Source organism: Lissotriton vulgaris, chromosome 1_2 (genome assembly GCF_964263255.1).
Source record: "Lissotriton vulgaris chromosome 1_2, aLisVul1.2, whole genome shotgun sequence".
Classification (NCBI taxonomy): Eukaryota; Metazoa; Chordata; class Amphibia; order Caudata; family Salamandridae; genus Lissotriton; species Lissotriton vulgaris.
In genome coordinates, this window is record NC_141686.1 from 367373964 (window position 1) to 367396296 (window position 22333).

Below are 22333 nucleotides of genomic sequence, written 5' to 3' on the forward strand. Positions count from 1 at the left end.
GTCCAGAGGACATGTGTGTGTGTAACATGCAAAAGAAAAAAATGCACTAAAGTGCTTTTTACTCTTTTTTCGCAATTTACCACCAAGTCAGACTTGGTGGTAAATTGCGACCAAATATTGCGAATTCGCAATTTCCAATTGGTTGATGAATTGGATTTAAGGAATCTCTATTAGAGATTCCTTAAATCCAATTCCTCGCAAATATGCGATTTCGGTAATAGCGATTTTTGCATTTGGGATGATGAATCCCAAATGCAAAAATCGCACTCGCAAACGGCCAGATTCTCAGAATCTGGCCAGTTGCGAGCGCAATTCATGTTGATGAATATGGCCGAATTAGTTTCTCTCTAGGAATATAGCGTGTTATGAAAATAAAAAGGATAATCAAAATTGGCATAAAGTGTTTATGAATTCTGATATCTGCTTTCAGGGAAATTGGGCAGAGCAGTCTGTCTATGTAAATGGATACAGCTCCTTTGTTGCGCCAGCAGTTCCATCAGCAGCAGGTAGATCTAAAAGGGGATTTCTCAGAATTATAGCAAACACGATCTCCCTAGGTAAGGTGATCCTTATCAATAACTCGCCCCATGTTATCGTGGCTGAAGGTTCTGGAAAAATTGATTTGTTATGCATTCATTTTTATAATAATAATTTTAAGAATCTTACACAGGTGACAGATGAGCTGGCAGGAATATTGGAATCTCTGTTAACATACTACACACCTTCAGATCTTTCTTTCTTGAGTGGGTATTTTCATGTGTACTGTAGCCCCAATTCGGACCAACGTATTTGTGGGGAAACTGCTGCTAATGACTCGTTTGTTGCTAGTCCATTTATGAATCATAACTATGGACACATTTCAAACAGTTTTTCATTAACTTGGGACCTAGTTATAATAAATCTGTGTCACCCCATGACTGGTCAACCCCTCCCCCTCACCTTTTAACGTACTGGAGTTACCTTGACATCTGATTTTACAATTATTCAGACTAATTTTAAGAGATGTATTAAGTCATCCATAGCCGAGTTGACAGAGTTCAGTGATCATACTTTCCTTCTTTTTTTGTTTTGTTTGGCCTCTTTCTGCTAAGTCAAGCTCTATATTTGCCCCAAAACCAATTCTGAGAAGGAAAAATGTATCTACTCTTAAATAGGAGAAAATTAACTCCATTTCCTTCCTCCCAAAGGATGTAAAGGAGGTGTTACCTGACATTGAATCCTGCTTAGACACCAACACTGATAGTCATCAAGTAGTAATAGCATTTAGTAAAATTTTAATATCTATAAATTCTAATCTTTTACATCCAGCTACAAGAAACACTCTATCGTTAATAAGGGGGTTTGAGACAAATTGTTCGAAGGCCTCCAAAGATCTTCGCACTGCTCTTAAAACAAGTCCCAGAAAAAAAGATTTGATAAGGAAGATACAAGCTGACTATAAGACAGCTAGGGCGGTGAGAAAAAAAGAAGGATTTACGGGATGAAGCATGAGTAAATTCGTATGAGTCTTCGAGGAGTAAAGATACCAAGGCATTTTGGAGGGTGGTAAATGCCCTTTTTCTGTAGGATCAGGGCGGCCCCTCTCTTGATATTCATATAGATCAATCGACCTGGGTGTCTCACTTACAGAGCACTTGCAAAGTAGAGATGGATAGCGCCCCAAAAAAACCTTAGGACTTGATGACTGCCCATCTGGGTATGGAATTCTCATTAGAGGAAATTGAGCTTGCGCTCTCTCAATCGCCTGCACTAAAGGCAGCAGGGTCAGATGGGGTTCCTCTGAATATTTCTTTGTACATACAAATGTATGGGCTCCACTCTTAACCCAAGTTTTTAATACTGTTTCCAAATTGGGACTCCCAGTATCTTGGAAACAATCCATGATTATCCCAATATACAAGAAGGGGGATCCCTCGAATCTGGCAAACTACCGCCCAATCGCCCTGCTAACAAACTAATGGGGAGATTGCTCCTAAATAGACTGGAGGAATGGGCATTTGTTAATAATGTCTTAGCTGAGATACAATACGGGTTTAGAAAGGGGAGTGGTACGATCGACCAATGACAAAACTCCCCCTTACTTGCAGCAAATATGTTTGTGCAAAAAAGGGCCAGTTTTATATGGCTTTTGTGGACTTGTCCGTGGCCTTCAACTGCGTAAACTACTCAAAATTGTGGGTTCTTTTGGAGTCGATGGGCGTGGACAGCTCCATAATTCTTTTTATTAGGGAGACGTATAGAGAGGCAGAGGCAGTGGTCAGGTTTGGTAAACAGGGGGAATGCTCGTAAATATTTAAAATTTGAAAGGGGGTGCAACAGGGGGGGTGTCCTTGCTCTCTCTCTTTTTTCCTTGTACACCAATAAATGTAATGAAGTTTTGACCACACAGTGCAGAGATGTTCCATCAGCAGGTGGCTTATCACTGCCTGCTCTCTTCCATGCAGATGATGCGGTTTTGATGGCTAGGACACCTCTGGTCCCAGAACGCTTAATTGGCTCTTATTCAACTTTCAAAGCTGAACCGGGTGTCTTGTTAACAAATCAAAAACCTTTCTTATGATAGCGGGACTGGGAAGGAAAACGTATTTTTCTTTCCATCAAGATGGGTGTTCTCTGGAACGGGTAGAGTCCAGCAATCAAATGGAACTCCCTTCCCACCAATATTAGGCTAGCGAACAATGAAGCCACATTCAGAAAACTGCTTAAAACGTACCTATTTGCCCTTTAGGCCCTCCCCCTTCTACTGCTCTCTGACCCTTCTCCACAGCGCGGGGATACGCCGTGAGGCGTCACCAGGCGCTTTATAAACCCCTTTATTATTATTATTATTATTATTATTATTATTATTAGGTCGAGCCTGAACCAGCATGCAGACACTGCTCTACGGAGATCAGTGGTAGTTCCGTACGGTTCGGAGAGAAGCTTCGCTCACTTCCCTGCCCTTATTTTGTGATTGGCTTGTGTCTTTGTCTTTCGTAAATGCTGATGTATGATTCATTTGAGGCTTATTAGTCCCTCTTTAGTATGAGTATGTTGCTATTTGTATCCTCCGATGGCTATTAGCACATTTACTTGGTTGTTCCATGGTGCGTGCTCCATTTTCTGTAATGAGTTTTTCCTACTACAGGCACGACAACGTACCCACCTGGAACAATGGCGCCGCCCATTTTCCAAGCATCGCACTTTCATTTTATTTGCAGCTTCAAAGCAGCATCTGCTCCCCCTCCAGCCACACCCACGTCTTAATCAGCGGCAAAAATCTCTTCCTGCCATAGTGATGAGCCGCTAAGCTGGGCTCCGACCGGCCCGCCTCCCCTACTACCCTCAACAGCTGACCAGCAGCCCATGTGGCTGCCAGGAACCCGATGCATGCGAATACTGATTTTACCTAATTTAAAATATCAGCTTACTTACTTACATAGACTTGCAAATGGTACACTTATGCCGTCCACGCTGCGTGTACACGTTAGTTCTCCGAAATGCACCCTACTGTTGAAAGTGTTACTATGGAATAGAGGATTAGGACATGAGATTTTTTCTTTACTAAAACACTTCCAAGTTGGACATAGAAGTCAAATTAGAAAGCTACAGTTTTCAATAAAGGTTGTTAAAAACAATGGGCAAGAGCTCTCCTGCAACCAACCTTGTTAATCTCCCCCCCACCTCTGAAGCTTTTTTGGCCAATCGGGCAAGGAGATTGTTGTCCTGCAACCAGCAATCATGGTGCTCGTTCCTCATCTCTGGACCACGGGGTTCGCAGATTCTGGGGAGCCAGTCGCTCTGCAATCTGGCCTCCCTCCGTCCAGTGCTGTTCCGATGAGCAGTCAACATGATCGATAGCTGCATAAAAACAGCAGCAGCACCAGCAGCAGGACTTCCAGGACATCTTACTTGTCGAGGATTTCGAAGCAGTCATGAAAGACAAGTAATGCCTTGATCTGACCATCCAGAAAAGTCTGAAGGAAGGTCAGTAATTCTGCAGATGGACGGGGGCGCGAGGGCAAGCCATGCAGACAGGCCTTCAGCCTGGCCTGAAAATTCTCTGCATTAGATGATGTCTGTCTGCCCAGGCTGAACATTCCTTCCCTCAGCGCTCACACCCCACCCCTGACCTCTGTATACCAACCAGCCACACCCGGATCCGATGTCAGCAGTTGGGGGGGGGAATGTAACGGTTTTCTGTAAAACCACACAAAAAACATGCCCTTCTCAAAACAATTAACAATAAAGTTGCTTACACACACACGCACACACGCACACACACACACACACACACTCTGATGAAGCGCTTGTAAACACAAAAACTGTAAGGTGTGGTTAAGCATTAAATGGGCCATTCGGTGAATTATGTTACACTGGATATCCACACCCCAACTGATTTTATCGAACAAAGGAACATTCTGGAAGGCCTATTGATAAAGATGCAGAATTGGGCAAAGTGAACCTTTTTTTATTGCTACACTGGATGGCCTCTTTATAAATAAATAAACCGAATTTTGTTGCGCGCACTGCATCGCATTTGGTGATGCTGTGCACGCAATGAAATTTGTTTTATTAATTTAATATGTTTACTTACCTGTTAAATTCCGTAATCCATACATTACTACCCCCCACCCTGCCCTGCCCCTCCCCCTCCCCACGTCACCGCCCTGCAGGAACTCCTACTGCCGACCGTGGCTGATGCTGGGGTAACTCTCCTACCATGGTGGGAAGGCAAATGGATCACCCACCAAACATTGTGGTTAGTACAAGGGAGTCTCAAAGGGAAACTGGGGAAATGACAATACGCACTGGGAAAATGGCATGTCCCAAAAGGGGATACATTTTCACTGTACGTGTTTACACTTTTTTTTTTAAAGGTTGGGCACTCTGTGTTCAGTTTACCAAGGTCCAGTGCTTGGTATCAAGACATAGAGCGGAGTTAGACTAATTAAGACCTCAACTGGTCTGGTAGCTGCAAGGTACTCAATTTGAGATAAAGGCAGGGCTGAGTCAGTGCCCTCTTTGGAGTCCACTGGAATTGGATTCTGCTGCCGTGTCTTGAAAGCTTCCAGTTGCAGCCGATATTTTTAGTGGTGCAGGAAGCTTAAGGACTGAGTCCAGTCTCTAAATGGCTTTAGAGACTGTCAAACACTTGCTTTTAGTCTAATATCCCTCGATGGAAGGCATTGCAGGCAGACTAGACTCTCCAATCACTCTGCTCCTATCAGTGTGGGGGTTCTCAGAACGTTGCTCTTCCGCTCAGCAATATTACTGAGCAACTCAAGGGCTATGCTACCTCACCCTCTCTCTTTAATCTGTTTGTGGCAGCACTGAGGGGTTAGTCCACTCCTTTGGTTTAAAGTGTAAGCCTATGCCGATGACACACAGCTCTTCCATACACTGGATTAGGATTCTGACAATTCCATCAGTCATCTGGGGGTCTGCTTGACAGTCATTCATGTCCTGATGACTACTACATGTATTCAGATGAACAGAGATTAAACTGAAGTTCTAGTCGTTGGTGGAACAACATCAGCTGGGAAGTTGGACCACTTGCCCATCCCGGTTGTAGCTGAAAAGATTAAGAACCTGGTCACCACATTTAACTTTCCATCCTTAAATTAATAAGGTTTGCTCTTCTTGCATTTTACAACCGTGGACCATAATATGATATTGCCATTGCACCACAGCCCTAAACAAGTGGAGGAGGTAAGAGCCTTTATTTTCTACCTCGGCTTGCTGGAAACTACACTGAGAAGACTACAGTGTAGTCACAATTTACCAATAATGCTAGAGTCAGCGATGCTGAAATATCATGCTTCTTCAATGGTTTACAGGCACAAAACTGATCCACTTTAAAATGCTCATCATGTCTTTTACAGAGTGCAAAGACATCCCAACCTCATTGGTGGACGTGTTGTTGTCCCACACTCCTATGTCGCTTCTGCAAGCTAGCACCGGGGTCCTGCGTCATATACTTTCCTTCCAGAATGCTAGATGTGAGCAGGGGACCTTCGGTGAGCTTAGGCAGCATATCCAAATTGAGCTATCTTTGGCCCCTCAATTAATTCCTTCCCACTGTAAAATCCTAATTGTTTCAGGAGAGCTGGGTCAATGTTTCATTCTGCTACCATGCAGTCCTGATGGCTTGTGCTTTGTCTGTCTCTTTTAGATCTATCAGTATGCGCTTGGTTCCCGAGTGCCATCAATCAATCACACCTTTGTTAAGAGCTACCTCTCACCCTTGAGGGTCTCAAGGGCTGGGGGAGGGGGGGTTTCGCAGGTTCCTGTCCATCAAGGAGGGGGTCTGTTGAAGAGCCAGGTTTTGAGGTTTCTTGTGAAGATGTGGAGAGATGTTGTCTGTTGGAGATGGAGCAGGAGGGCGTTCCAGGCTCTGGCCGCGAGGAAGGAGAAGAAGCGGCCGCCTGATCTGGTCTTTCTGGTGCGGGGGACCACAGCGTAGGAGAGCTGGGATGATTGTTGGGTCATTTGGGGTGCCTGGAATTTGAGTCGGCTGTTCAGGTATGCTGGTCAGGTGTCGTAGAGGGCCTTGTGAGCGTGGGTGAGCATCTTGAAGGTGACTCTAGCTTCAATGCGGAGCCAGTGGAGTCTGCGCAAATGCTGGGAGAAGTGGCAATGTCTTGGCAGGTTGAGGGCTAGTCTTGTGGCGGCGTTTGGATGTTCTGTAGCTTGCGTGTGAAGTTTTTGTTTTTTAAGGCGTAGAGTGCGTTGCCGTACTCGAGTCTGCTGGTGACCAGGGCATGAGTGACGGTCTTTCTGTGTTCGAGGAGGATCCATTTGAAGGTCTTGCGTAGGATGCGGAGGATGTGGAAGCAGTATGATGAGACGGTGTTGATCTGGCGGTCCATTTTGAGTTCGGAGTCAAGAATCATTCCCAGGTAGCGTGCGTGGTCCGTGGGGGTGGGCGGACTTCAGAGGGCGAGGGGTCACGAGGTGTCATTCCAGATGTCGGGGTGTGGGCCCATGAGGAGTACTTCTGTTTTGTTGGTGTTTAGTTGAAGGCAGCTGTTCTTCATCCATTTGGCGAGAGCTTCCACGCCTTCTCGAAAATTGTGTCTGGCGCTGTTGGGTTCGTTGGAAAGGGAGAGGATGAGTTGGGTGTCGTCTGCGTATGACACAATGTTGAGTCCGTAAGTTCTGACAATGGGGGCGAGCGGAGCCATGTAGACTTTGAAGAGCGTAGGGCTGAGCGATGACCCCTGTGGGACTCCTCAGGTGGTTGATGTAGGATCCGAGAGGAAAGGGGGAGTCTGACCCGCTGACCCCGAGTCTGACCCGCTGCGTTCTGCCGGAGAGGAAGGAGCTGATCCAGTCGAGGGCCTTGTCTTGAATCACTGCGTTGTGGAGTCTGTGTATTAGGGTGCGGTGAGAGACTGGGTTGAACGCCGCTGAGAGGTCGAGGAGGATGAGGGCTGCTGTTTCTTCTTTGTCCAGTAGGGTGCAGATGTCGTCTGTTGGGGTGAGGAGGGCGGTTTCTATGCTGTGGATTGGGAGCCGTCGAGGATATTGTGCTCTTCGATGAATGTGGTGAGTTGGCTGTTAATGGCTTTTTCGATGATTTTCGCTGTGAAGGGGAGCAGGGAGATGCGTCTGTAGTTTTTGAGGTCGGTGGGGTCCACCGAGGGTTTCTTGAGGAGGGAGTTGATCTTGCGGTGTTTCAAGTCGATGGGAACGTTTTATTTATTTATTTGTTTACATTTGTATGGCGCACAGCTACCCAACAAAGGGTTTCCCGGCGCAGCAGATCCCAATGTCAATGCGGTTACAGAAAACTAGATGTTAAATAGCCATGTTTTTAAGGCTTTTCTGAATTTGATGTAACTCGGCTCAGACCGCAATGTATGTGGCATTGAATTCCAAAGTGTAGGTCCTAGGAGTGAAAAGGACTTGCCAACCATACGTGACAGCTTGATCTTTGGAATTTCAAAATGATTTGCCGTGGAAGACCGAAGAGATCTGGAAGGATGATAGGGGCGCACCAGGTTTTGCAGGTATTTTGGAGCGGAATTGGTGGAAATCCTATGCATAAAGCATAGGGATTTATATTTGACTCGATTTTCAATTTTTAGCCAGTGTAACTTCCTGATATATTTAGTAGTTGGAGTAGAGATGGGAATTTTCCAGAGTAGTCTGGCTGCTGCATTTTGTACTGCCTGTAACCTGCGGACAGTAGCTTTATTCGCCCCCAGGTACAGAACGTTGCCATAATCTAGCCTGGATGTTATTAGGGCATTGACAACTATTTTCTTGGTGTTTTCAGGCAGCATCCAACAGATCTTTTTTAGCCATTTCAATATGGAGAAGCAGGTGGCCGAAGTCTTTACCGCTTGCTGGTGTAGACTGAGTGAGTCGTCAATAATGACGCCCAGGTTGCGAGCATGAGTGACAGGGATAGGGGGGGTGCCCATTTCAGTTGGCCAGTGTTGGGGTCCCCAGAGTTCTTTATTTTTGCCTAACACGATTAACTCGGTTTTTTCGCCGTTTAGTTTTAGGAAGTTTTTTTACATCCATTCAGCGATTTTAATAAGTCCGAGTTGTAAGGAAGAAGAATTGTCAGAGTCTACAGCTGATAAAGAAAAAAGCAGCTGAGAGTCATCAGCGTAAGAAAACATTAAAAGCCCTGTATCCTCCACTATCTTGGCCAGGGGACTCATATACACGTTGAAAAGCAACGGGCTAAGAATGGAGCCCTGTGGTACTCCGTGTTTGAATGTCATGGTATCAGAGCAGGCAGTTTGTGAGAATACCTGGAACGTGCGGTTTTCCAATAATGATCTGATCCAGTTGAGAGCCGCCCCACGGATGCCCAGGGAGTGGAGTGCCTGGGCGAGGACCGCATGCGACACGGTGTCGAATGCCGCGCTGAGGTCGAGTAGCACAAGTGCCACTGTTTCGCCCTTGTCCACCATGCGACAGATATTTTCGGTTACCCCCAGCAAGGTAGTCTCTGTGGAAAAACCTGCACGGAATCCCGACTGGAGGGATGGTAACAGGTCATGAATGGTGATAAAATCAGTAAGGCAACGATGTACATGCTTCTCTAATATTTTTGCAAAGGTGGGCAGCAAGGATATTGGGCGGAAGTTAGCTGGCAAATTGGGATCTGCGCCAGCTTTCTTCAAAAGCGGATGAATCATTGCATGCTTCCATTCACTGGGTACAGATTGTTCCAGTAACGAAGCATTGAGAAGATCAGTAATAGAAGCTAAAACGTTGCTGTTAAGTTGCTTTAAAACTGAGCATGGCAATGGGTCTTTAGGTGAGCCAGATTTAATAGTTTTTAGCAGCCTTTGAACCATATCAGGATTCAGCAAGGGCCAACTATCAAGTGTGGCAGAAGATGCATCAGCCAGAGTAGGGTAATCAGGAGTACCTATGGCATTACCTGGAATAGGTGATGCACAGTTGGAGGTAGCTTCAGAGGTTGAATCATGTTTATTAGAAGCTTGGTTAATATCTTGGTGGATTTTATCAACTTTGTTGATAAAGAAGGTGGCTAACAGGTCACATTGTGTTTTGTTAAGTTCAGGTGGAAGTTGAGACGTATTGGAGCCAGCCAGCTCTTTTACTAACTTGAAAAGTGTTTTGGAGTGGTCTAAGGCATTTGTGATTTTAGTGCAGATGAATTCTGCTTTGGCTTTGCTACACTGCTTTTGGTATGTTATTAACTGAATTTTATATTTTTCCTTGTCTGCAGGTGAGTAACTCCTCCTCCATTGACGTTCCAAATTTTTACATCTAGTTTTTTCGTTTTGTAAAATATCATTGAACCAGGGTGCAGGAGAGCGATGGGTATTTTGTTTTAGCTTTGTTTTAGGCAGGGTGGAATCAATGGCTGCAAAAAGCCAATTTTGTACTGTAGAGGAAAGCTGTTGGACAGTAGTCTTAGTGCAAGGACGATGTTCTTCCAGGAGGGCGTTAAGACTATCAATGTCAAGTTGTTTCCACTTTCTTATAAACTGAGTGGGTAAGGGTGTGTTGTCTTTATTTGATAGATCGACCTGAAGAGTAAATTTAACCAAATAGTGATCGGACCAGGGCAAAGGGTGGGCAGAATGCGTCACAATATTGTTGAGATTAGAGAAAATAGGATCTAGCAGGTGTCCGGCACGGTGTGTAGGTCCTGAGTTCTTTAAGGTTAGATTGAGAGCTGCTAAGTCATTTATAAAATCCGCTCCCTGGCAACGTTGCGGTTGCCAGGGAGCGGTTGATGTTGTGGCGGAGCATGGGTGCGATGGTGTCGGGAGCTCTGTTGAAAATGTGGTGGGGGCAGTGGTCCGTGTGGGCCCCGAAGTGGATTGAGTTAATTGTCTTAAGTGTGCCTTCGGTGGTGAGGGCTGCCCAGTTGTTGATCGTTGGCTTCATGGTGTGGGGTGGTTGGTGAGGGTTCAGTGTGTTGGTTGTCTTCATCAAAGTTGTCGTAGAGGCTCTTGATTTTGTGTTGGAAAAAAGTGTTGAGTTTGTCGCAGAGGTGTTGTATGAGTGTGGGATGTCAGTGGACTCGCTGGTAGTTTGGGCGAACTCCTTGATGATGTTGAAGAGTTCTTTGCTGCTGTGTGTGTGGGTGGAGATTCTGTCTTCGAGCTCTTTTTTACTTGTTTTTCTGATGAGTTGGTGGTGGCCTTTGGTGGCAGCTCTGATGTTGTTGTGGGCTTCTGTGGATTTGGTGTTCCTCCAGTCCTGTTCGAGGCGGCAGCAGGTACGTCTGGACTCTTGAAGTTCGGTGGTAAACCATCTAGCTTTCTTGGCGTGGGTGTTGTTGTTTTTCTTGAGGGGGGCTAGGGTGTTGGTGCTGTCGATGATCCATCTGTGCATGGTTCGCTGCGGCATTGGGGTTGTTATTTTCCGCGACGATAGGTACCATGACACCTGTGGTCACAGAACGACCAACAGAAAATGACTTTCTACAGAACCATTGCCATGGATGATGATTGTTGTTTCTCTGAGGCCAGTTGGGCTGGAAGTGGCCTGTGGTTAGTGGTAGCTCACCGGTTTGAAGCCACCTCCAGGCAGGAGGTACCGGGTGCACATGTTCCAGAGCTTTCTTCCAGTAAGATGTTGCTCCTTTCCAGGCTCAACAGTTCAAAGATCAGGTGAGTCAGAGCTGCTCTAGGTCACTTTTTTCCTAATTGGCGTTTGACTGATAAAGTCACAGAGCTCAAAGTGTCTGAAAAGAAGGAAGCTGGATTTCTCTGAGCTCAGAGGAAAGCTGCTCCTACAATTAATTAATTAATTAATTGCGGGTTTCTAACGCGCTTGAATCGACTCCCGAAGGAGTATTTCTGCACAATAGACCACTGGGGAACCCGTCCTGGCTTTCTCTGTGAGATGGTCTCTACTGGGTATCTCCAAGGTGAAACCAGGCATCCCCGACATATGTGGGGGGCCATTGTGGAGATGAGGCAAGCTAATGCCCAGAGTTGCCGAGTGTGATCCCTGGTTAGAGTAGGCACCGAGGTGAGAATTATCGAGTCCGCCGACCCTGCCGCGTCGGGAATTGAACCCTGGTCCTGGGCTGTCCTCTGCTCCCGGGTCTGCCACCTCTAACCAGTGAGCCACACCTGAAAGAGATTTCAAGATCCCACCCCACCTTCCCCACCTACTTCCAGTATCAGGTAGGGGAGCCAAAGCAATAGAAATGGTCAGGTTGTCAGGCACATCAGGGACACAGGACAACCAGCATGTAACAGCAAACAGCCAGCCAGCCAGACAGACAGACACATACCTACCCTCCCACCCTCAGTCAGCAGCATTCCCCTTAGGGGTGCAAGTGAACACAGTGGTACCCTGACGAATAATCTGCTGCCATCACAGCCAGTCACATCATAGCATTGTTAGAAGGGGAACTATCCACTCTCAGTGTGATTGGGGTACACTTCGGCCGTTTTTAGTCTCTTGGTAAAGAGTATGGGATCAGAGGAGACTGGATGTGTTTTCCACGTAGTATTCAAGACATCAAGAAATTAACCAGAGAGGATACAACGGTTTCTATCTGAAGAAGGTGACCTTCACATGGACCGAACCCCGTGTGGGGAAAACCCCAATGTTCTTTTTTTCCCTCAGATGTTCACAAACTAAATGAGGTTCTCATTGGGTCAGAGATTGAAGCATCCAGAGACCTTAAACTGTTTGGAATTAAAGTGAACTAGCCGCCTTGTGTCTTTCTAAGTTAACAACAAAGTGAATTATCAAAAGCAAGCAGTCCCAAAGTAAAATACAGAAGAAGAATGGAAAAAGGCTTGTCTTGACTTTCATAATATAGAGATATTGTTACGTGTAACAGAAAGACTGGAAATTGAAATTAATCTAGTTCTGAGATTACCATCAACTACGGAACTTTCATCCTCCTTCGGGACCCGAACTTTCACCTAGAGGATCGTAATGACTGAAATTCAAACACCCTCCTCAAAATCCTTATGAACCTCAACCTTACTCAGCACATCACCAGACCCACCCACAAGGCTAAACACTTTCTGGCCCCTCTCTTCTCCACACTAAACAACATCAGAGTCTACAAACAAAAACCTATCACCTAAACTGGCAACACCCTTTTGAGTTTCAAGCCCATCACCCTGAATCACAGGAGATCCGCTAGCTCTGGACAGGTCGCCGCTGCTGGAAAAACACCTTGGAGAAGGACTGGGCTTCTGTCCTCTCCAGACGCCTCTCAAAGCACACCAGAAACCTAGTGGAAGATATCCAAAACTTCAATGAATGGATCAACACCTGCACCAACAACCTGGCCCCCCTCAAGCACAAAGGAAAACTCAAGATCACAAAAGCAAGCCAGCTGGTACACAGAAGAACTCAGGATGGCAATGCAGCACTGTAAGCACCTGGGAAGCAAGTGGAGAATGATCCAAGACACCGCAGACAATTACATCTTCTAATCTGACCAGACATGCATCCACCAGCATGTCTGAAATGCCAAGTGAACAGCCCACACCAACCGCATCGAAGCCAGCAACAACAGCACCAAATAAATCTTCTTCATATTCAGAAAATTCACAGTACTGCAGCCACCACCAGCAACATCTCCCTTTAAAAGACCCATTGCAACAAACTCTGTAATTTCTTTTGGAAGGAGCTAAAGAATGGACCTTGACAATGTAGAACACCATCTCCACAAAAGAGACTGCTACAACCATGAAGACCATCCACTCCGGGGCCCCATTAGACCCTTGTCCCCACCACACTTTCAACAAAGGTCTAACCACCATCATTGAAGTCCTCACTCCAATCCTGAAAGACTCCATCAATGCGGTCCTCTTCCCAGAAACCCAGAATCAGGCAGCTGTCACAGCCCTGCTGAGGAAACCCTCTGAGGACTTCACCAAACTCTCCAATTACTGACTAATCACCCTCCTATCATACATAGCCTAAGTCCTAGAGAAAACCATCAAGAAGTGCCTGACCAGCTCCTCAAGGCCACCCAGTCTGGATGCAGGCCCAACTAGAGTATGGGAACAGCGCCCAGTGAACCTACCTAAGCCATTTGCATGATCCTAGACAGAGGAGAGGGTAAGGCCGTCATCCTAGTGAACCTCTTGGCGGTGTGTCACATGATACCACATCTCATCCTATCAGGTGCCTTCAAAAGATCGAGATCCAAGAACCTGCATGCAATTGATCTGCTCCTTCCAGACAAAAAGAACTCCGACAGTCAACCTGACGTCATACTCCTTGGAAACTGGAAATCTCATCTGCGGAGCACCTCAAGGTTCACTCCTCAGCAGAACACTATTTATCATCTAAATAACCCACCGGCCAACGCCATCCATACCCACTACATCAATATCCTCTCCTACACTGACAACACACAACCAATGTTGTCCCTCTCAGACAAAATCCACAACAAAAGGAACAAGTTCACTGCCTGCATGATGGAAGTAGCCAATAGGATGAAGTTTGACCGCCTCAAACTCAACACTGACAAGATCGAAGGGTTGATCTTTGGAAACATCACCTGTCCATGGGACTCCACCTGAAACCCAGAGAGTCCACCTCCCCCCATTCAAATCAGAGGCCACCGAAGTCATCTGCGGCGTACCACAAGGATCATCACTCAGTCCCACCCTCTTTACATGAGTCCCCTCGCATCCATCGCGCGACAACACAACCTCAACATCATCTCCTACGCAGACGACACCCAGCTGATCCTATCCCTCACCAATGACCCAAACACCGCCAAAACCAATCTTCACGACGGAATGAATGAAAGAAGTAGCCGAATGGATGAAGAACAGCCGTTTAAAAATAAACTCGGACAAAACGGAAGTCCTCATCTTAGGATCATCCCTCTCTGCCTGGGACGACTCATGGTGGCCACCGGCCCTGGGCACAGCACCCATACCTACAGATCACGCACGCAACCTGGGCTTCATCCTAGACTCCTCCCTCTCGATGACCAGACAAGTCAATGCCGTCTCATCTTCATGCTTCAACATCCTACGCATGCTCAAAAAAATCTTCCGTTGGATCCCCACAGAAACAAGAAGGACAGTCACCCACGCACTGGTCACCAGCCGACTGTATTATGGAAATACCCTTTCCGCCGGAACCACAGCCAAACTACAGAAAAAACTCCAACGCATCCAAAACGCCTCAGCCAGACTCATACTGAACATTCCCCATCAAGCTCACATTTCCGGTCACCTGAAGGAACTCCACTGGCTCCCCGTCAACAAGAGAATAACGTTCCGTCTCCTCACCCACACACACAAGGCCCTCTATGACCTAGGAACCGAACCCGCCAACTACAATCATCCAATCAAGCCCTCGCCGCAATTCCGCGTATCCACAGATCCACCATGGGAGGAAGATCCTTCTCCTACTTAGCGGCCAAAACCTGGAATTCTCCCCCCACTCACCTCCGCCTTACACAGAACCACCTCTCCTTCAGAAAGCAGCTAAAAACCTGGCTATTCGATAAGTAACGCACCCACCCTCCCTCAAGCGCCTTGAGACCCTCTGGGTGAGTAGTGCGCTATACAAATTCCTGAACTTGAACTAGGACCAGCTCCCACCTCCAGCTTGCACGTCAGCAACCTAGGAATCATCATTAACAAAAAGGTGGACTGGTTCACCCAGGTCAATGCCGTCACTGCTTCCACACCCTAAAGAACATTTTCAAATATCTCCCGAGAATCACCACAGGACTGTCATCCACACACCATCAACAGTAGTTTGGACTACAGGAACTCTCTCTATGCAGGAATCATCCAATAGCTCACCAGAAGGCTGAAAACCACCCAAAACGCAGCAGCTAGACGTATCTCAATCTCCCACTCAGAACACATATCACAGCTCCATGGCTCCAGATACATAAGCGCCCACAGTTCAAACTCCTCACCTATATATTCAAGACACTACCCAACAAAATCCCTGCCTACATTAACAACTGCATCTCCTTCCATCAACCCCCTATGCACCTCCGTTCAGCCAGACTCATACTCAGACACATCTCATGCATACACAGAAACAGATCCGGAGGTTAATTCTTCTCATACATCACTCCTAAAGGGTGGAACGACTTCCGTCAACACATCAGAGCCTCCTCCTCACTTCTTGTGCTAAGCAAGTAGCTGAAGACATGGCTCTTCAAAAACATGTCGAGAGTTGGGACAGATTGAGATGGTCTTGGGTGCAAAATGAATGCAGCTTACATTTTTTTTCAATGTATTTATAATTAGGAATCTGTTAGACTCAGCGGTTTCTGGCTGGTATGCATCTAAGCCAGGCAGAATCCACTGTCCTAGATAGGATGAGTATGATACACTTGTCTGATAACCGAAGCTCACTCTTGGATAGCTTGGCACAGAGCAGTTAGGCTTATCCTCAGGGTCAAAGTGTAAAGTGTTGGCACAACCCTCAACCTCGCAACACCCTGTGGATGCTACAAAAGGACTCCACACAGTATGCATACAACACTGGTCTTTGTATTGCACGCACATTGAAATCAAAACGACATACACACCGCGTATATACTTTACAGTTATATGACATTTTCAAACTCTTCCATTAGCAGCAGAACGGCATTCACATATATATAATTGTCCTAGGCGTTCGCTTGCACCATTATCCATTCAGACTTGCAAGCAACATACACACAATACAATACTTTTCACGTTCGATACCCCCTCTGCATCTGCTTTCGACCCGTTGAAATCCTGCCTTAGAGATATCTCTAATTGGATGGATGCTAATTCCCTCCGTCTCAATACAGGTAAAACGGAGATCCTATTTTTTAACTCTCCTTCTCCCCTGGACGCTAGTCTGTGGTGGCCTGAAGACCTATGCCAGGCCCCCACGCCTAAAGACTCGGTGAGAAACTTAGGAGTACGCTGGGACACCCATCTCAGCTTCAACACCCAGGTACAAACAGTCGCAGCCTCTTGCTTTGCCAAAATCAGAACAATTAAATGGCTCATTAACTATCTGCCGGAGGACTGCCGTAAGGCTGTGATCCAGGCATTAATCATATCCCATCTTGACTATGCCAATGCCCTTTATCTTGGTATCACAGCATGCCTGTGTCACAACTACAGACGGTCCAAAACGCCGCCGCCCGGCTGGTGGAGAGAATCCCTGCCAGACATCATATCTCTCCTCACCTCCGTAAACTGCACTGGCTACCCATCGCGAAAAGATGCATTTTCAAAGCAATGACGCTAGCTTTCCGTGCATCTAAAGGCAATGGGTCGGCCCATCTGAAAAATACCCTACGCCCATACGTTAAATCTAGGGCACTTCGCTCTAACTCCCTACTTTTCCTAGAAACTCCCCGATTCAAACGTTCCCGTGCAGGTGGAAAAACCTTTGAAGTTTGTGCCACCCAGCACTGGAAAAAGCTTCCGTTAGTTCTACGCACCTGCCAGGCAGAACCAGCATTCCGCAAATCCCTTAAAACCCTTCTCTTTTCCTCCTAGTCTGGCACCCCGACACTGTTCCTCCTGTTGTCAGAGTTTTTCAGCGCCGGGATGCCCCGTTAGGGCCGCTGCGCGCTTTACAAAACACACAAATAAATAAATAAATAAATAAATAAATAAATACAAGCAATCCCTTCCAGATTAAAAGCAACAGAAATATATATCCAGGCTGTTCAGAGGTATTCCACTTTTCCGCTAACACACTTGCATAAACAACAACATTCCCATTATAGCGTACTCCGTATACCTGTAATGGTCAAGAAATCACAGGTTCTCTCTACACCTTGCGACTTAGCCCCTCAGCTACTCAAACTACAACAACCAACGATACAGTTTGCCCCTGCTGTCGACACTTTGATTAGATTAAGGGACCACCAAAAGCGGAAGGAAACAGTTACACATTTTTGTCCATCCAGATTAGGTCCTCAGACACCCAGTGGCACCTTCACAAGTGCAGGATCGCTATCCTCCCCACAGGAAAAAGGCTGCAACACCAGAAGCTGGCATGCTCCCAATTTGGAGAATGAATTCGCCTCTGGAAGAGGTGGGAGCTACAGTTGCTCCAGGGAGCAAGTCGTGGGTGCACACAAGGCACAACGAGACCTTTCAGTCACGCTATCTTTAACAACGTAGTACCTTGTAGCGTGGGCCAGGGGAGAGGGAGCCAGGGACCTCAGACTGAGGCCGTGATGTCAGTCATGGTCTGCAGATAATCCAGTTGCAGCCCCCCCCGCCCCAATAGTTCTTCTTGTTGATGTCCCAGCATCAAACCAGCGTAGTATGTTTCCAATCCCCAAAGTTTCTCTAACCCTAAAGGCAGAGCCCCAGTGGTTATAAACTAAATACCAAATTGTACACCTATGGTCTCAGACATGTGTGTATAAGCAGATAGGTAGTGTCTCTCTCACACATAATACTACAGGTGAAGTGTGACTGGGGGAGACATCCCTTAAGGATAAGAAGCCTCACTCACCCGAAGGTGACATGCTTCATCATATGGGTCCTCCGTACCAGTGTGGAAAACCTGGTCACCACTGGGAGCTACTACTTCGGTGTTTAAAGAAGGAGCTCGGAGATGTTTTTTCAGGTAAGGGACAGGATGGTAATCCCATATGTGAGACGATGGATGTAGTGAGGTATGCAGCGCTGTGTTAAGGAGTGGATAAGTGAGATTAAAACTGTCGAAGTAGAATCACTACTTGACTTTATTCATGTGTTCTACTTGACAGGGTTAAAATGAAACAACACAGTGGTATGGATATAGAACCACTGTCACTTAATGGTCAACATGTTTCAGCCTATTCCAAAGTATCAGCGGCTTTCTTCAGGACCAGGTATATTTTATCTGCTAATGCTGCTGCAATTGTGTGAAACAATATAATATTAGAAAGAAATAAAGTTGTATACAACACCGGTATTCCTGCGTTTCATTTGTCTGTCAGGTCATACCCAGGTATCCTCAGTTGTAGGATAGTCCTGCCTCACCTCTACCTGGCTGGCTGCTCTGGAAGGAGGCCCTGCACTGTCCGTCGGTACCTCGATAAACAAGAGAGCTTGCCCCGGGAGGTTATACTCAGAATGACCTATGAAAATGAGATCAGCTTAAAAGGCCACCTTTGAAATGCACGGGTCCTCTCTAAATGTTGCCATTTCTGACATCCTACCCTGGGAAGCTTGATCAGTATCTTTAGTGGGGCCACAACCCTGTCACTTGGAATGCAGGTGCCAATCCCACCCCCTCTTAACCAACACAGGAAGGCCCCTCAGAGTGAGAGGTCTACAGTATACTGTGAGCCCTGAGTTTATGACTGTCTTATCAGAAATGCACAGATGTAGCCATCCCCCCAGCCGCCAGCTGTGAATTGGAGACAGGTGGATAGGCAAACAGAGCCATGAGTACAAACATTTCCACTTTCCCAAAGTGGTATTTCCACCGTCGTAATGACGAATTCACTCACACCACTATACTGACACTCTTCTGCATGCAGGAAATGTAGCTCAATAGCCTTTCCACAGATCCCTCAGGCCAATCCAATATGAGGAGCAGGCCCTACTGTAACAAACACACTACTCAGTGCCATTCACTACCAGTGTATGTAGCGGACACTTGCACATGCCCTACCCTTTACTGACACCGCACCCTGTCCCCAGGGAGTACTCAGATATAGCAAGAGACATGTAGAACCTTGGCAAGCGTCTTCTTAAATGCCAAGCCCAGTAACAGTAACCTACACACACAGATCCCGCCATGGCAAATCAGTGGCACATCCGTGGGTGGCACAACCAGTTCTGCAGGCCCACGGAGAAGGAGTTTAGTTACATGCCCTAGGTATATATCTTATCTCTAGACAATGGACTAACAGCAAACTCAATTTAGCCAATCATGTATACACTAATCACCAGTCGGTCTTCAAAACCTTATTAACACACTTTATGGTCATGCCGCTGAAAACCTACTAGAAGTGAACATCAGTAAGACAAAAGTTCTGTCCATAACTGGGAACAAAAAGTTGCACACCTGGTCGCTTGGCACAAAAGAAATGTCAAACTGCTCTGAATACAAATACCTGGGAATCCTAGTCGACAAAGGTGGCCGCTATCTAAACCAACTAGCGGCCATCAAGAGGAAAGTCATGTTAATAGCCATGACACTGAAACAGCTAAAGCCCAACTTGAGATGCGAAACTCTATTGCCACTACTTTGAGTAGCTAAAATCAAAATAGAGTCTTCAATTACGTATGGCAGTGAGGCTTTAAGAGGAACTGACGCAAAACTTCTGGATACAACCATTTCAAAGGCCTATAGACTTCTCTTTAACCTGCCATCGTACACTTCGCAAGCCCAGATTCGGTTGGAATTCGGGCTGATGAGCCAAACTCTTGCACGAAGAGGGTCACTCATCAAGTGCTGGCACAAATTAAAGAACTCTCCAGAAAATACCTTGAATCGACAGCTCTGGCAAGACATAAATAGCTCAACCAGAATGCCCGAAAAAAAATACTTAGAGGAGTCCCTGACCGTCACAGGACTGAAAGAGCTATGGGAGTCTCCTCTATCACATGCGCAATTCAAGCTCATAGTGAACAAGAGCTTAAAGAGACACTCGCATGTGGAGGACAAAGCCACGTTTTCTCACAGACGCCATGCCTGGATGACCCTGTGTACTTATAAAACACCGGGGCTCCAAGCATACTTTGGTCTGGGGTATGGCTGGAAAACTAAGGAAGCCCTTTTAAAACACAGGCTAGGGATCCTACCCGCCATTCCTCACCTACCACCGTGGCTGAGACATAACCATGGGACTAAATGCCGGCTTTGCGGAACCGGGATTGAAGACTTAGAACATCTACTATGCACATGCTCGAGGCTGAAAGAGGAAAGGGCAGCCCTGTTGAAAACAGCCTTTAACGAACTAGGAGTCTGCTCACACAGACAAGCCGTCCTCGCCTGCTTCGACCCTGGTCTCCCATCACTAAATGGGAAGCTGGTGAAATTTCTGAAACTAGCAGAACGGAAACAAACAACCCAGGCACTTGGCTAAGAGGAAATTTTGGGCCAGGATCATGCTGCCACGAACAATATATCCCACCCGCACTTTTACAGTCTTTTATCTTTGCCTTTTTTTTTAACTCTTGCTTTTAAATGTCTCTTTTAATTTCTCTCGTGAGACTTGTTTTTTAATGTATTCTTCTTTTTGTAATGGTTTTTATTAACCTAAAAACAATAAAAATACTTACTTACTAATCACCAGTATGTATATGACAAGCACATCACTTTGGCACTGAATGGCAGTGTACAAAGTGATCAAAGTCCAAAAAATAGTTGAGGGAAAGCACCCTAGAAAGGGCCAACAGAATTTATTAGGATTGGTATGTTTGATACAAAGGTAACAAAGATTTGTGCAGTATGCGCATAAACACATTTATAAAGGAGGACGGTTGGAACCTGGGACCTCATAACTATCTCACTTAAGCTGAGATTGGTAACCCGAAAATACATTGATTCCTCCCTTTGGTTCATTTACACTGTTTGGTGATTGGGATTAAATCCTAGATCTAAAGCTATAAAGTTTGTTTACGTATTGGTACCACTAAACAGCACATTACGCCTATAACACTTGAAGACTCACATTCAGGTAACACATAAATTACATTTTTAGCTCCTAAAATATAATTCAACTTTTGGCAATTTACAAATAATGTTCATTAGATTTATTTTCCTGGCAATTTTTTAGCACTCTCATGCAGTAATATGCAGTGCAGCGTGCACAGATTTCCCATTGTGCATTGAAATGCAGTGCAGTGTGCACATATTTTTCACAGTGCATTAAGATGCAGTGCAGTGCACAGATCCTCTCTTTAAAACAAATGATCACAACAAACACCCACAGGACCGGATGAAAAGACCCCCAGAGGTCCCTGGATAAAAGAGCCCGGCTCCTGAAGGAGATTTCCTCCTTTATTTTTCAGTCTATTTCTCCAAACACAGCACAAGGTGCTGACAATCTCCTACCTGAGCAGAAACCTGTGCAGACATTTCCATGCTCTCTCCTCCTCCTATGGCTGGGGTGGGGCAGGTGCAGATTTGGGGTCTGGGAGAGGTGATGGGGGGGCTGTGAGGGTCTGAAGATGAAGATAACTGCACAGCCAGCCAGAGCGTCCTTCCTCCTCTGCAGAAGGCTGGACACAGAGGGAGAGGCAGGAAATGATGTCAACATCTGCTGCTTGTACTGTCTCTGCCACTGCTGACCTGGAACAGGAAACCCTTCTCCCTTTCATACAATGTGTTCAGTGGATTCATTTCAACAGGCGAGGCGCTCCCTCTGCTGGCCACTTAAAGCACCATCACATCCAGTCTCGAGTGAATATACACAAACAAGCATTTTGTGGCAGGAAATGCCTGGGTTTTTAGATGTCTCAGAAAGTATTTACAGCTTCACTTCACATGAGCATCTTAAAAACACTGATGTAGAGGACTAAAGAGTATTTACAGAAAGTTGCCAACTGGAAATGACAGTTTATATTTCATTAAATATACGAGAATATGTGTTAGTGGTGCAATTAAACTGGACAGCTTATTAATTTTTCATTTCATTTTTTTAACACTTTATTTATCAGGTTTTTCAGATGCATATCATGGTACATAGCAAAGTAAATACCATGCAATTTCATACACCAGACCAAATACAGCCTGGCATAAGTCATATGTCTAAGCGAAAATTTAAATATTTTTTTTTCTAATCTTCCTGTGTTGTTGGGTTATTCCTTATCATAGCTGTTAAGGTTTCAGATTGCTATGAGTGACATTTCAATGACCATGAGTGGCACTTTCTGGCCAGCATAATTAAGCGAAGAAGAAGAGGAAATCATATAAATATCAGAAATGACACTCAAGTCAAGTC

General features: G+C 45.9%; 1 protein-coding gene across 1 annotated transcript in view; it reads right to left on the reverse strand.

The window, feature by feature from the left end:
* LOC147736906 (uncharacterized) overlaps positions 1 to 21607 on the reverse strand; it is a 46254-nt gene extending 24647 nt beyond the window's left edge. Inside the window, exon 1 of the mRNA XM_086953569.1 lies at positions 21445 to 21607. The gene's annotated coding sequence lies outside the window, so the exon portion shown is untranslated. The remainder of the gene's footprint in view (positions 1 to 21444) is intronic.
* Between the last annotated feature and the right edge of the window lie 726 nt (positions 21608 to 22333).